Below are 10,747 nucleotides of genomic sequence, written 5' to 3'. Positions count from 1 at the left end.
TTTCAATATTATCATTAAAAATAAGAATTAAATCGACTTATGCATGTCATTCAATTTTCTATAATTCAAAAGACCTAATCTATAATGTCATAAACAAGAAGATTCAACCATATAAGCAAAAATAATATTCTTATTATTAATAATATTGAGTTTGAACATGCTCTCATACATATATCATTTCCCTACAAGAATTTTTCCCTTAGACAAAATAAACTTATCTACCTCAAAAACAAGTTTGAAACCAAACTTATGCAACAGACTTCTAGACACTAAATTCTTCCTAACTTCTGGTACATAAAGTACATCATTCAAGGTTAAAACTTTTTCACAAGTGAATTGTAGTTCAACAAACACTTTGCCTTTGATTGTTGCGGTGGAAGAATTTCTCATGTACAAGACATTGTCATTTTCACATTGTGTGAACTTTGTGAACATGCTTTTGTCTTTGTACACATGTTTGGTTGCTCCAGTATCAATCCACCATGCATTATCATCTTGCTCCATATTAATTTCATATATCATTGCAACGAACTTTTCGTTATTATCAGCCTTAGAAGATGATTTCTTCTTTAAAAATCGACATTCATTCTTGAAATGTCCCAACTTACCACAATGATAGCATGAGTCCTTCTGTTTCTTTTTGAACTTAGGTGTTCTATCAGTCTATTTGAACTTTCTCTTGAATGGTTTAGTAGTCCGTACTTCCTCCGTAACATGCACTTTGACATTTTTAGAATTTAGGTTCTGATCTTGCTTTCGATATTCTTCTTCAATACGAATATGATTTGCCAAAGCCTCAAGAGATATTTCCTCTTTCTTATGTTTTAGACTTCTTTAAGTCTTCCCAAGATAGAAAAAGTTTGTCTATTATGGAGGATACAATAATCATTTCATCCATTTTCATATCATGTTGCTTAAATTGATTCAGCATTTTTTCAATATCACGAAATTGTTCCATAACAGAAAGCCATTAACCTTTTGATAACTATTGAAACGACTGACAAGAAATTTCTTGCTTGTGGCATCTTCGGCCATGTATCTTGTCTCCAATTTGTCCCATAAATCCTTAGCGGTGACCTCGTTTTGGTAGGTGTCGAGCAAACCATCGGATAAACCATTCAATATGTGACATATGCACATGTAATCAATATTGTCCCTTTTTTTGCCTTTCTCGGGTTGCAGCAACATATTCGTTTTCATTCTCTTTCGGTCTTGGAGTATCCAAAACATAAACAATCTTCAAAGTTGTTAATAAGAAGTGCATCTTTTTTTGTCATCGTCAAAAATTGCTACCATCAAAACGATCAAATTTGACAAAGTTGGAAGCGAACTCCCTTAGTGTTCCACTTTCATGTGTTGCTGTAGTCATCATGAAGTATAACCTTAAAATTGTTAGTACATATCTCCGGTGAGGAAAATCTCGAACACACGAACGAAACTCGAATAGAAAATGAAGAAATAGGACAAGGCTCCAAGGTGTGTATCTAGCTACTATCTTTAAGGTTATATTTGCGTTTTGCACTAACGAGAATAGTCCACTGAGTACTGAGCAATGAATAACAAGAAACTCAATTTCTACAAAGGATTTCTATAGTAATACTTTATAGAATAATCTAATAATATTAGAAAATGGAGGAATGAAAGAATTTTAGAATTTGTTGGTCTGATTTCCAAATGAAATCTCATCCCTATTTTAGGATTTTTCATGTCTCTTCATAGAGACATCTTTCAATGTGTGTCTTTCTGAATAAAAAATATTATTCATCTAATTTTATAACTATTCAAGTAATATTATTTGAATAGTTATAATTCTTTTTCAAAAATCAAATGATATAACTTTTGACCAATGACCAACAGATTTATCTTTTGATTAATTACACCCATTCATTTATAGTTATTGGAACACTATAAATATTTGAAAATGTTCCAACAATCTCCCCCATTTTCAAATATTTGAAAATGTTCCAACATTTCGGTGCCTTACAGAATTTCTTTGGGAATTCGCACCTTTTTGAGAGATAGGCTGACTTAGACAGATTTGATTGCCTAAGGTCACACGATTTTTGTATGAATTACAACGGATATATCAATTAGTGATGAAGTTTCTATATGAATTACAAACACAAACAATAATCTTCCTTATTGCTAGCAAATGGGACCGTTCACATAAACTTGTGATTGAATCGGAATTCAATATTAAGAAGTTTGTAAAAATCATTTCTGAGCTTATTCTTGGTTGATGGTAATTTTAGGGAGCTAAAAGTTGCAAACGGTGAGACGGATAGCTTAACGAAATTAGGGGTGGGCAGATTTGCCCTTCTTATTTGGGTTAGGGGCTAATGTTGTGTTTAGCAAAGCGCTTTGTTTTGTTTACTTTGCAGGGTCTTGTGTTGTTGTATGGTAGGTGCAACATCTTTGTTTTGGTCTTTATTTTGTACTATTAATTGGTACCTGAGTTGTTAATTGAGATTAGTACAATTTTCCGAATTTTCAAAAAATTATAATCAACAAAAAAATATCATAAATTTATGTAACTGAATAATTAAGAGAGTATATGTTTGATACATCACATTTAATATATAACAAGTTCATACATCAAACTATCATGACAGATATAACAACAAGAGAATTAAACCTAGTCTTATTAAAATCACCAAACCCATTAGATTTATGAACAAAAACAAAAACTATCTTACTGGAACCAATACTAAACTCATCAAGAACATCCATGAGAACTCTTTGAATTTTTATTTAAATTCTATGTGAACGAATGGATTGTGTGCTCATTGGTGAAGCTAGTACATGATTATGTTCTGCATGAAATTGAGAAATAATCTCTAGATATTAAAACCCATTGCCTTACAACATTTTATTGTTTCATCCGAAATTGCATCGTCTCTATCTTCTATCTTGAAGTGTTTTTTTTGCCCTCACACCTTTCGAATAACCAAATTCTTGAGAAATCATTTCTTTATTAGTTCTAGATCTAAAACTGCGATTCTTACATGTTCCATAACCTTTTAACTCTCGCATAGTTGTTATAATAAATAATTTTGTGCATCATCTGGTGACTCAAATTGCATGCCAATATATGATTCTGGTATAGCCTCAATAGTTGATTGTTTGATAGCATGTTCAATTCACATGAGCCTGGACTCTAAGAAATCTCCATCAGCCGATGCTTTCGGATGGCAGTGATTGTGGTCAAAGCACATGAGAGCTTGTGTTGATGCTCTACATCTACTGGGACTCCTACAATGTGGGCGCCATTTCAGCTGTCACTTTACAACAATTATAAATTTCAAAGAATTTGTTCAAAAACAGAGAGAGATTAAGGATTGTCATAGGTGAGATGAGATTGGGTTTTGTCCATACATATAAATAAATAATTTATTATATATTTTAAAAATATTTATGTATATATTTTTGAATTATTTAGAATTAAAATTAAATTGAGATCATGCGTTAAATTTTTTTAAAAATTATGATTAAATTATTATTTTATTGATTTTTAATTTCCATGTCACCTTCTTGTCAAACATTTAACGCCCTAAACAAAAATGGACAAAAGAAACTCGATTAGTTGAATGGTTAATGTAAAAAATTTCATAATTGAATGAAAAAAAAATATGAGTCCATAATTGAGTAACCTATGATACAATTTACCCTAATTTTTGCTCTATCAAAATTACAACATTTCTCGATTAATGTACCGAATATTGTACCTAAAAGATATTAGGTAATCCAATGATAAAATACCAAGCATGATTTGATGTCGATTGCCAAAATCTCCACCTCCTAAAAAAAAATGTGCCTCCACCGACTTCCATATTTGATATCTGGTAAATCACTAATCCGATTTTTCAATGTTTATTTTTTTTTTTTGCATTTGCACCTGACAAACACAAATAAAAAATATTAATAATATATTCATTAATCTTTCAATAAATTATCATGCTTTCTTTTATATGATTATCTGATTTCAGCTCTCATAAAAATTTAAAATAATTTTATGATTAGATCAAAATAGCTCGAGCCTAAACTTGATTCTCAAAAATTCCTTACTCAAGTTTGAATAAAATATGTTTTTTTTAGTTTATATATGTAAGAATTTTCAAGAAAAAAATTAAAGCTTAGAAACCACAAGAAAAAATAGGAGGAAAGTGAAACTTTTACCTTTGAAGAATATCCAATTTAGGTCACCAAATAAGATGAACAAAAATTTCTTATGCAAAGAGAACCTCATTACTTTTGTTTTGATGATTTATTTGAAAAATGTCCTTAATTTATAGGCATCTTATAAGTTTTATTTATCAATTATTTCCATACATGTCAATAATTACTATATAAAAATTGGGTTGGTAGATTTTTTTAAAAAATCATTGAACTCGGAAAGGCGTTACAAATATATATTTTAAAGGAATTACATAAATGTTATATATGCTGGAAATGCGTTACATTTTATTTACCATATATGATTTGGTAGGTAGGATTTTTATTGAAATTGGAAAGTGTTACAATTAAACAAATGTTATTTGTACTCGATATCGTTACATTTTATTTTTAGGTTTTGTTATCAAAACAGTGTAATAAATTGTTTTTAGTGAAATTGAAAAGTGTTACAGTTAAAAATGTTATTTGTATTGGATATGCGTTACATTTTATTTTATTTTTAATATCAAAATAAGCATACAAACAAATTTTACATTGAGAGATAGGGTTTATCGATACTACAATGAATGATGGTTTGATATTATATGTATCACATTAAACATTTTTAAATTAGAAATTCTACATTGATAAATTTAATAAACTTAAGGTGCATATTAAGCCATTCAATTTTTTTAGCTTGAGAAAATTGTAATAGATGTTAAAGATACTATGTTTCTACCTAAAATTGTTGCTTATTGAAACTCAAAATTGTTTATGGAAGTGTGTCAGAGTTTGGATCGAAACCCATGATGAATATACGCAGAACGTCTCATGGAGGTAAACTAATTAAATGTGACCCATTTGACCTACTTGAACTAACCCAATTTGTGGAACATATGGAGAAGTCCATCTATTTGAAGATTTAATGGTCCAAGGAAACACTCTAGTAAACTAAAGTTATCATGGTAAATATATTTTCATTCCAAGGGATAAGATTGTATAGTGTTTAAATCCTTTAATACTCTTATTTTGTAGATAGATTTTGATCTTAGTCGTCGACATAATTTAAACTGTACTGTTTAATTTAGGGGAACTGAACTACAAATGGAGGTCTCCCCTCCTCATTTGTAATCATTCAATTGTAACTTTTTAAAGTAATAGAAACAATTTGAGAGCATTTAATCAAAAACTTGGCGTGCTTAACTTTCTTGTGGCTCTTCTGTTTGTTCATTGCTTCTTCGTTTTAAAAAGTTTGCTTTCACTTTATTTCAGCGTCTTAGAGAATTTCTTTGAGAATTCTCATTCTTTTTGAAAGATAGGTTGATGTAGGAAAATCTAAAGTAATTAAACTGTCTAAGACCGCGCAATTTGTGAGACTAAATTTTTAGCCCACTGGCACTAGATGTCAAAGTTAAGGTTTGACTGCATCAAGAAAGATTATGAAAGAAGTAGATGAACAGGTTGAGCAAAGGGAAACTCATAGGAGGAGCAAGAAAGCTAGAAGATTGAGTCATATGATGTCGGCTTTAGAAGGTCGAGTGAAAATCTCAAGGAATTTGTTGGTGGTATAAAGGTAACATTCAAGGTAGTTGAGGGACACACCATAGAGCTTGGATTGAGATAAGATTAGCTCAAGAGACATGTGGCAGGAGCTTTCAAGGCCAATGCAGATACGATACAAGGGTTCCTCAATATCGTTGTAGGTGAGCTGAAAAAGAAGGAAAATACTCTTGAACCCATGGTGATGAATTTGAATGAACATATTGTAAAGCTTAAAGGGGACCTCGCTATCTACAAAGTTGCTTTGGGTAATGGGGTGTTAGCTACGACACCCAAGCCTAAGATTGATATCCCCAAGTCGAAAGAGTTTAAGGGGACGAGGTCTGTAAGGGATGTAGATTTCTTGTGGGGAATGGAATAATACTTCCATGCCAGAGGTATCATGGATAATGCTACTAAATATTGTTGTTATGTATTTTACTAATGTTGCTCTTTGATGGTAGCATCGTAGGTCCAAAGATGAAAAACAAGGTAGAGTTACAATTGGGACTTAGGAAGAGTTCTAGAAGGAATTCAAAGGGGCAGTTTTACCCAAAGTATGTCGAGGATGAGACTAAAGCTTAGTTGCACCGGCTTATACAACAAGACATAGTTAGGGAGTATGTAAAGGAGATTATTGAACTAATGCTCCATATTTCTAATTTGGGAGAGGAGACATTTTTCTCCTTTATGGATGGGATGAAGCTTTGGCTGAAGAAAAAGTTGTAATGCTGAGGGGTTAAAGAACTTACTAAAATCATGACCGTAGAGGAGTCATTAATTGAGCTTCCTCCGAGGAAAGACAAGTTCAAGTCTTCCAAGCCCAAGAAAAGGGTATAATGGTGTGAGAGATAAAGAAGGATAAGGTAAAAACAAAACTAGTAGAAATGATGGTAATGGGAAACCACATAATGAGAAGTTGAAGCAAACAACAAACCGAAAGAGTTGGTATAGTGGTCTATTTATCTGGTAAAGCTAAAAAAAAGGTTCAAAAATTTACCTGCAGACAACTAGCATAGAAGTTCTCTAAAACCTTTACAACTAACACCCTTGTTAGCAAGGAAGAACTCTCTTGGTTTCTCACCCTAACTATAATCTCGCTATCATTTAGGCTGGTACTTTTTCCTATTGACGAATTTCTTCGTAGCACTCTGCCATGAAGCTACTAACATTATACAGTCTAAGTCTCACAACTTAGGTGGTTTTCGCCGTCGTAGTCTCTCAAACCAATCCAGTTCGCCAAACCAGGGTGTGATACTCAACCACAAATAGAGGCCTATCACTTTAGTTGTAATTTTTCATAGTAGTAGAAACACTTTGAGAGTATTTACTCAAACATTTGGTGTGCTTAGATTTCTTTTAGCTTTTTTGTTCGTTCGTTCGTTCGTTCGTTGCTTCTTCGGTTTTCAAAGTTTGCTTCTACTTTATTTCAATGCCTTAGAGAATTTCTTTGACAATTTGAAGCAAAAGAATTGCCTATCACACAGTTTTTGTATGAATTACAATAAATTTATTAATTAGTGACGAAGCTATATGGATTACAAACACAAACAATAATCATCCTTATTACTAGCAAATGGGAAAGTTCACATAAACTTGTGATTGAATCGGAATTCAATATTAGGAAGTTTGCAAAAAATCATTTCTAAGCTTATTCTTGTTGATGGTTTTAGGGAGCTAAGAGTTGCAAACAGTGACGCAGATAGCTTAATGAAATTAGGGGTGGGTAAATGTTCCCTTCTAATTTGGGCTAGGGGCAAATGCTGTGTTTAGCAAAGTGCTTTGTTTTGTTTACTTTGCAGGGTCTTGTGTTGTTGTATGGTAGGTGCAACATCTTGTGTTTTGGTCTTTGTTTTGTACTATTAATTGGTACCTGAGATGTTAATTGAGATTAATACAAGTTTCCAGACTTTTCAAAAAATGATAATCAACATCTTATATAACAAGTTCAGAAAATATCATAAATTTATGTAACTAAATAATTAAGATATTATATATTTAATACATCAAGTTTAATAGATGACAAGTTCAAACATCAAGCTATAAAGACAGATACAACAATAAGAGAATTAAATGTAGCTAAGCATCACGCCTAGTCTTATTTGGCTCACTAGATTTATAAGCTAGAACAAAAACTATCTTACTAGGACGAATATCAAACTCATCAAGAACATCCATGAGATCTCTTTGAACTTTTGTTTGAATTCTATGTGAACAAATGGATTATGTTCTGCATGAAATCCAGAAATAATCTATTTCCCTCCTTTCTTGGATATTAAAACCATTGCTTTCTAACATTCTATTGTTTCATTCGAAGTTGCATGGACTCTCTCTTCTCTCTTGAAGGGTTTTTTTTTTTTTTTTTTGCCTTCACACTTTCTTTCGAACAAATAAATTCTCTAGCAATCATTTGATTAGGGGGATCCTTACGTCTGCCAAAACCTTTGACTCTCGCATAATATGATAATATTTTTGTGCATCATTTGGTGGCTCAAATTCCATACTAATATATGGTTCTGGTTAGCTTTAATAGTTGATTATTTTATAGTATTTTATATTGTATCAACTCCAAAGACTTGATCTTCAACTTCTTGTATCTTCATCAAATTGAGTTCTCCATTTTAATCCTTGGAAAAGTATAAAATAATTATTTTAAATTGAAAGTGATTAAACATAAGTAGGAAAAATTGCAACCATGTTCACAATAGTAACATAAAAAATGCTGTTGAAAAGCTTGTCAGTCCAGGAATCCAATAAATTAAAGAGCACCAATAAAAAGGTGTAAAGCAATTCTGTTGAAAAATGCATAAATATATATTAAATCCATTATAGGATCAAACAGAATGGAAATTTTGTACGAGAGTTGAGCATTCAACAAGAAATCAAATATACGTGAAAAATAAGAACACATTAAATAAATGAAAGAGTAAATTGCCTATGATGACGAGTGGCAAGGTGGGTTTCTACTCTAGGATCCAATTTGAGGTTTAATGGCACTTTAAAGAGGTAGATTTTGAGAATGGCAGATTGGAATTTATGTTCAATTTAGGCTTTTCTTTCTCTTTTTTAAAAGAAAAGATGATGATGATGAAGAAGATGGTTGTGGGATATTTGAAGCCGGTGGTAGCAAAGAGAGCAAAGCGATTAGTAGCACATGAGATCCATCAGCGGATGGGTTTGGATTGCAGTGATTGTGGTCAAAGCACATGAGAGCTTGTGTTGATGCTCTTCATCTCCTGGGACTTCTACAATGTGGGTATCTGCCATTTCAGCTATCACTCAACAACAATAATAATAAATTACAAAATGAAAAAGAAAATAAACAAAATAATAATAATTTAAAATGCTATTAAGAATTGGTTGAAAATAGGAGAGATTGAGGATTGTGAGATTGGGTTTTGTCTCACTATATTTATATATAAAAAATTTATTATACATTTTTTGAAAATATTTATATATTTTATGTATATGTCTTTGAATTCTTTAAAATTAGAATTAAATTGAGATTAGGTATTAATTATTTTTAAAAATTATGATTAAATCAATATAATATATAAAAGTTAAAGCTTAAATTTATTATTTTATTAATTTTTAATTACCACGTCATCCTTCCATAAGACATTTAACGAATCTTAACAAACCTGGACAAAAGACCTCGATTAGTTAGGTGATTAATTTTAAAAAAAATCATAGTTAAATAATAAAAAAATTAAGTCCTTAATTGAGTGACCTATGATGCAATTTACCCTAATGATGGAATTACCAAGCATGATTTGTTGTGGTTGCCTGCATCTCCACCTTCTACCCAAAATGCCTTGACCTTGGAAGACACATCCCAAAAACTGCACAATCTACTAAAATGCCTCCACCGACTTCCATATTTGATATCTGGTAAATTACTGACTCGATTTTTCAATAGATTTTCTTTTCTTTTTTACATTTGCATCTGCGAAGCACAAATAACAAAAAAACAAAATCATTAGTAATATATTGAATTTCAAAAAAAAATATGAAATGAGCCCATGATTAAATCAAAATAAATCGACTCAAGACTTAATTCTTAAAAATTTCTTGCTTGAGTTTAAAAAGTGTACTCCGTTGAACTCATTTAATAAAATATGTCTTTTAGTTTATATATGTAAAAATTTTCAAGGAAAAAAATAAAGCCTAAAACCTCAAGAAAAAATAGGAGGAAAGCGAAACTTTTACCTTACATCATCAAATAAGATGGAAAGAAATTTCTTATGCAAAGAGAATCTCATTACTTTTGTTTTGATGATTTACTTGGAAAATGTCCTTAATTTATAGGCATGCTATATATTTTATTTATCACTTATTTCCATATATGTCAATATTTACTATATAAAAAGGGTAGGTAGATTTTTTTTAAAAAAAACTTAATGAAATTGGAAACGCGTTAAAAATTTTTTTAGGAATTACGTAAACGTTATATATGTTGGCAATGCATTACATTTTATTTACCATATATGATTTGGTAGGTAGGATTTTTTATTGAAATTGGAAAGCGTTGCAATTAAACAAATGTTATTTGTGTTGGAGATGCTTTACATTTTATTTTTATGTTTTAATATCAAAATAAGCATACAAACAAATTTTACATGGAGAGATAGCTGTTTATCAAATACTACAATGAAGGATGGTTTGATATTATATGTATCTCATTGAACATTTTAAATTAAAATTCTACATTGATAAATTTAGTAAAGTTAAGGTGTCATATATGATATTAAGCCATTCAATTTTTTTTAGCTTGAGAAAATTGTAATAGATGTTGAAGATAATATATTTCTACCTAAAATTGTTGCTTACTGAAACTCAAAATTGTTTATGGAAGTGTGTCACGAGTTGGGGATTGAAACCTATTATGAATGTACACAGAACGTCTCATGGAGACCAACTAATTAAATATAGTTCATTTGACACACTTGAATTGACCCAATTCGTGAAACATATGGAGAAGTTCATCTACTTGAAGATTTGATGGTCCAATGAAATACTCTAATAAAACTAGAGTTATCATGGTAAATATAAGGGA

General features: G+C 30.8%; 1 long non-coding RNA gene across 1 annotated transcript; it reads right to left on the bottom strand.

Annotated features, from left to right (window-relative positions):
- Window positions 1-8,580: 8,580 nt before the first annotated feature.
- Window positions 8,581-9,769, bottom strand: LOC105772379 (uncharacterized). The gene is made up of 2 exons (XR_001126718.2): window positions 9,455-9,769; window positions 8,581-8,963 (listed from the first exon to the last, which is right to left on the bottom strand). It is a non-coding gene; the product is annotated as an uncharacterized LOC105772379 (long non-coding RNA).
- Between the last annotated feature and the right edge of the window lie 978 nt (window positions 9,770-10,747).

Source organism: Gossypium raimondii, chromosome 6, assembly GCF_025698545.1.
Source record: "Gossypium raimondii isolate GPD5lz chromosome 6, ASM2569854v1, whole genome shotgun sequence".
Classification (NCBI taxonomy): Eukaryota; Viridiplantae; Streptophyta; class Magnoliopsida; order Malvales; family Malvaceae; genus Gossypium; species Gossypium raimondii.
Note: the sequence above shows the minus strand (reverse complement) of the source record. Positions and strands in the feature narration are given on the sequence as shown.